Genomic DNA, 6,000 nt, shown 5'->3' with positions numbered 1-6,000 from the left:
GGCTTTCCCCCACTCTTCCTCTCCTGGATACAACTACTGTACTGTTCCCCTGTCCCTAAAGTGCTTGTGAATGGCCGCATTTCCCGAGCTTTCCCGATCACAAGGGGCACCCGGCAGAGATGCCCACTCACCTCCTTGCTTTTTGAGCATGCAGTTGAGCCGCTGGCATCGAAACTGCGGCAGCATCATAAGGATAAGGCACTGCGGTGCAACATTAGGCAGATTTTAATATCCTTATATGCGGACGATATTACTTACGAGTTGAGATATTTAAGTCTTTGTGTCATGAGGGACAGAGATGAACTGATGCGCCTTAATTACGGCACAGAACTGATGTGCATTATAAGGATAAGGCACTGCATCATAAGGATAAGGCACTGCGGTGCAACATGAGGCAGATATTAATATCCTTATATGCGGACGATATTACTTACGAGTTGAGATATTTAGGCCTTCGTGTCATGAGGGACAGAGATGAACTGATGCACCTTAATTACGGCACAGCACTGACGTGCATTACGGATAACGTCACCCACTGGATCTCCCTCCCACTCTCAATGGCAGGACGAGCGTCACTCATTAAGATGGTGATTCTACCCCAGTTGCTGCATCTGCACATACCGTTTCACCCAGGAACCTATTTTTTCAAAACACTCAAATCTGAACTGATACGCCTAGGGTGGGGGGGGGGCAAGCACCCGAGGCTGCAGTGGAGTGTGCTCACTAGACCATACTCACAGGGGGGATTTGGGATACCCAACTTTGAATTATACTATATCAGCGCACAAGCCCACTATGCATACTTTTGGGTACACCAACCAAGATATATGCCACAAGTGGCGGCGGAACACTGGCTCGCACATCCGGTTCCACTTGAAGGCGCGCTGTATGATCAGCCCGCCGGAAGGGAAAAAATGTCCACTACTGTTACATGCACTATTGCAGCCTGGACACGCATAGGACAGATGTTAGATACACCTCTGCTATATTCCCCACTGTTACCACTTACATACCATCCCAGTATGCCCCTTCTCCAGGAAACAGTACTTAGCAAATTCATGGAGCGCACACACATCAAAACTTAGGGGGACATGTACCATGAAGGTCAGTTTCGAAAGGTGGAACATGTCTTCCAGGGCTTGCAGCAGACACCGCTTGAAGTCTTTTTATACATCCTTCTCAGACAAGGCATTTGCTCCATCACGCCAGACTTCTCAACCGAATCCCCCGGTCCTTGCCCACTTCAACTGACCCTTCAATGCGCGACGGCCAAGCGATTAGTATCACTGATATACCGCAGAGTGCACACGCAGAGAGAGGAACCGCCTGCACTAGCTAGAATGCGCTTGAATTCAGAGTTGGGCCTCGACCTAACAGATGAACAATGGGAATACTGCTCATCACAGACAGAACAGGTTTCAGCTAGTAGTAGGCTCCGTATAATTCACAAAAAATTTCTACACAGGTTGTATTACACTCCGGCATGGATGCATAGGTATAAGCTGAGGGATAACGATAGATGTGACAGATGCAGAGCCCCGGGTGCGGATTTCCTGCATCTGGCCTGGGAGTGCCCAGGAGTACATGACTACTGGAGACATGTTTTTGATGCCTTGAGTCTGATAGTGGACACACATATCGAACCAACACCATTGCTGGCTCTGCTAGGGTATACGAAACCGATACGTGTGATGCATCTCAGATATGTGGCCCTTGCACTACTAATGGCAAAGAGAAGGGTGGCATGCCGATGGGGCAGGGAAAGGGCGTCCAAGTTCAAAGTCTGGATTGACGATTTTGTGTATTGTCAAGAGCAACTCACTACATATGCAGAATTGCTACCAGTAGCTTACAGACCTAAGGACATTTGGGGCCCCCTGCAGGGTTATTTACTAACACACAAGTGGACAGGTTCCACAGCAGAGTAATGGGGCGGCCACAACACGAGATGCCTCACGCACACATATGGATATGAAATTTGAGTCGCTCTGAGAGGCGGGGTGTTGCTACACCATGTTATACGCATTAAATACTGAGTTAGCTGAATGAACCGGGGGTGACCGGGATGGTCGGGGTGCAGCACTATGTACTAATGACTGATTACTGATGTAACGGGGGAACAGTGCCCGGCACAGAGTCCTTTGATGACACACTTGTGTAATGCCATGCAATTCTTAACGAGATGCCTCTTGCTTTATGTGTAGACACCTCCTTGTGTCATGCTGATTAATGATGTGCAACTCAATGCTCTATGCAACTGTGATCTGGTAATAACTAGTGCTGTGCTTTTTTCGTTATCGGTATCAATGACGAACATGTATGGTTTGTTTGAAAAAACAGTAAAGCGAAGTTTAAAAAAAAAAAAAGACTGGTAAACCATTTTTTGGGGCCACAGATGTCCCAAAAAGTGAAGGAGTTTATAGGCTCCTGTGTCACCTGTCAAGCCAGTGGCAAGACAGGTGGACACTCAAAGGCCACTATAATTCCACTACCAGTGTTTGGGGTTCCCTTTGAAAGCGTAGGTGTGGATATAGTGGGTCCACCTGAACCTCCCACAGCCTCAGGAAACAAATACAAACTAGTAGTAGTGGATCATGCTACCAGGTACCCTGAAGCCATTCCCCTTAGGTCTTCTACAGCCCCTGTAGTATCCAAGGCCCTCATTGGTGTCTTCACCAGGGTGGGGTTTCCTAAGGAGGTGGTATCAGACCGTAGTTCCAACTTCATGTCTGCATACTTGACACACATGTGGGGTGAGTGTGGAGTGGTCTATAACTTCACAAAACCTTCTCACCCACAAACCAATGGCCGGGTTGAAAGATTCAATAAGACATTGAAAAGCATGATAATGTGTCTCCCTGAAAAACTCAATAGGATATGGGATGTCCTATTACCCTGTCTGCTTTTAGCCTACAGAGAGGTGCCTCAAAAGGGAGTAGTGTTTTCCCCTTTGAACTTCTGCTTGGCGACCCTGTAAGGGGCCACTCTCTCTTGTAAGGGAAGGTTGAGCGAAATCCCATCATGTACCAAAACAAGATGTGGTGGACTATGTGCTACGCCTTCGTTCCAGGATGGCAGAGTACATGCAGAAAGCATGCAAAAATCTTGAGGCTAGCCAGGAGCTCCAGAAGTTCTGGTATTACCAGAATGTTGCACTGGTGGAGTTCCAACCAGGATAGCTGGTGTAGGTTTTTGAGCCTGTGGTACCAAGGGCCCTCCAGGACAAATGGAGTGACCTATATCCTAGCCTAGAAAAGAAAAGTGAGGTCACCTATTTGGTAGACCTGGGCACTCCCAGGCCCCCCAAAAGGGTGCTACATGTGAACTTCCTGAAACTCTTCTTTGATAGAGCTAATGTAACCATGTTGAAGGTTTCTGATGAGGATCAGGAGACGGAGAGGGAACCTCTCCTTGATCTCCTCTCTTACAGCCCCTAAGATGGGCCAGTGGATGGAGTTGTCCACTCGGATACCTTCTCTGCCCAACAAGAGGCTGACTGCAGACAGGTTCTGCAACAGTATGCACTGCTATTCTCCTTAAGCCCTGGTCAGACCCACTGACGTACCCATGACGTGGACACTGGGGACAGCTTGCCTGTCAAAACCAAAATCTATCGCCAGTCTGACCAAGTTAAGGAAGGCATCAAAGCTGAGGTCAGCAAGATAGTGGAGTTGGGGGTCATTGAGCCTTCAGTGGTCCTAGTCCCCAAACCTCATCAACCGGGTGAAAAGAGAGAAATGAGGTTTCGTGTACACCACTGAAGCCACAATACTGTCACCAAGACCAATGCACACCCCAACCCAGAGCTGATTAATTGATAGATAGGTTAGGGGCTGCCCAATTTCACAGTACATTTGACTTAACTGCAGGGTATTGGCAGATTGGCATAGTCCCTGGAGCAAAAGAAAAGACAGCATTCTCCACACCTGATGGGCACTTCTAGTTTACTTTGATACCATTTGGTCTGAAGAATCCCCCTGACACCTTCCAAAGGTTGGTGAATCAAGTCCTTGCTAGGTTGGAAGGCTTTAGTGCAGCTAATCTTGATGATATTGATGTGTTTAGCTCTTCCCGGTAGGATCCCTTGTCGATACTGCAGGCCTAACTATGAAGGCATCCAAATGCTAGATAGAGCAGGGAACTGTTGTATACTTGGGCCACCTTGTGGGTGGAGGCCTAGTGCAGCCACTACAGCCCAAAATCCAGATAATTCTGTATTGGGAAGCTCCAACCACTCAGACTCAGGGCTTCACTGAGTACTACAGGAGGTTTGTGAAGGGATATGGATCCAAAGTGACACCCCTCACTGTACTCACTTCCAACAGGAGGTCCAGGAAAGTGAACTGGACAGTTATCTGTCAGAAAGCTTTGGACACTTTAAAAGAGGTAATGTGCTCAGCACTTATTCTCAAGGCTCCAGATTACTCCAAGCAGTTCATTGTGCATACTGCTTCCTCTGAGCTAGGGATATGAGCAGTCCTATCCCAGACCAATGATGATGGCCAAACCAACCTGTTGCTTTCATAAGCAGGAGGCAACTCCCCAGGGAACAGCGTTGGAGTTCCTTTGAGAGGGAGGCCTTTGCTGTGGTTTGGTTCCTGAAGCAGCCAAAACCATCACTTGTTTGGTTCTCACTTCCTAGTTCAAACTGACCCCAGACCACTCAGATGGCTAATGCAAATGAAAGGTGAAAACCCAAAACATTTGAGGTGGCCCATCTCCCTCCAGGGAATGGACTTTACAGTGGAACACATACCTGGGACTACCAATGACAATGGAGATTGGCATTCCAGATTCTAAAAACAACAGTTGATGGACAGAATGCAGAACAATGTCATACATTCACCTCAGAACAGAGATCTGGGCCTAAACCCATCGTTTTTTTGCTCACCACACCACTCCAGTTCAGACATGGCCATATGCAAATCAGTCTTGGCCCTGTGCCTCATGGGAACAGTCCAGCCCAAACTGCCAAGCCATGTCTTCCCTGGACCGGAATCAAGCATCCTAGGACCAGTTTCTGGCTATCAGCCGTCTTAAGCCAGGACAGCTTGACTCCAGTGGCGTGGAGAGCACGGGACTCACGTCTGAGCATACCCGTCCCACTTAGGGTGACAAATGTAAAAACAACATTTGATGGACAGAATGCAGAACAATGTCATACATTCACCCTAGTACAGAGATCTGGACCTAAATCCAAAGTTTTTTTGCTCACCACACCACCCCAGTTCAGGCATGGCCATATGCAAATCAGCCTTGACCCTGTGCCTCATGGGAACAGTCCAGCCCGAACTGCCAAGCCATGTCTTACCTGGACCAGAATCAAGCATCCTAGGACCGGTTTCTGGCTATCAGCCGTCTTCAGCCAGGATAGCTTGACTCCAGTGGCATGGAGAGCACGGGACTCACGTCTGAGCATGCCCGTCCCACTCGGGGTGACAAATGCAAAAACAACAGTTGATGGACAGAATGCAGAACAATGTCATACATTCACCCCATTATAGAGATCTGGGCCTAAATCCATAGTTTTTTGCTCACCAAACCACCCCAGTTCAGACATGGCCATATGCAAATCAGCCTTGACCCTGTGCCTCATGGGAACAGTCCAGCCCTAACTGCCAAGCCATGTGTTCCGTGGACCAGAATCAAGCATCCTAGGACCGGTTTCTGGCTATCAGCCGTCTTCAGCCAGGATGGTACATGTAAAGGGGATCCCCGTAAGGAAAAGGTGTTGTGTCAAAAAACCAACAGTGAATTATTCAGACACTTTCAAAAGCAAGGAAAAACATCAGAAATTTCTTTCAAAATAGGTACTGTAATTTATTAACAATACCTTACAGTGGTACTTTAAAGGAATTTTATGCAATTGTTGCAAATTTGTGCCCCGAAAATAGGGGGAGGGGGTGAGAAGAGGGGAAAGGGAAGTGCTCAGGGGAGTGTAAGGAGAGGATGAACACAGTTAAAGAAACAAGTGATAAATACAAAAATTACCAACATAAT

Source organism: Lissotriton helveticus, chromosome 6 (assembly GCF_964261635.1).
Source record: "Lissotriton helveticus chromosome 6, aLisHel1.1, whole genome shotgun sequence".
Lineage (NCBI taxonomy): Eukaryota > Metazoa > Chordata > Amphibia > Caudata > Salamandridae > Lissotriton > Lissotriton helveticus.
This window is presented reverse-complemented; position numbering follows the sequence as displayed.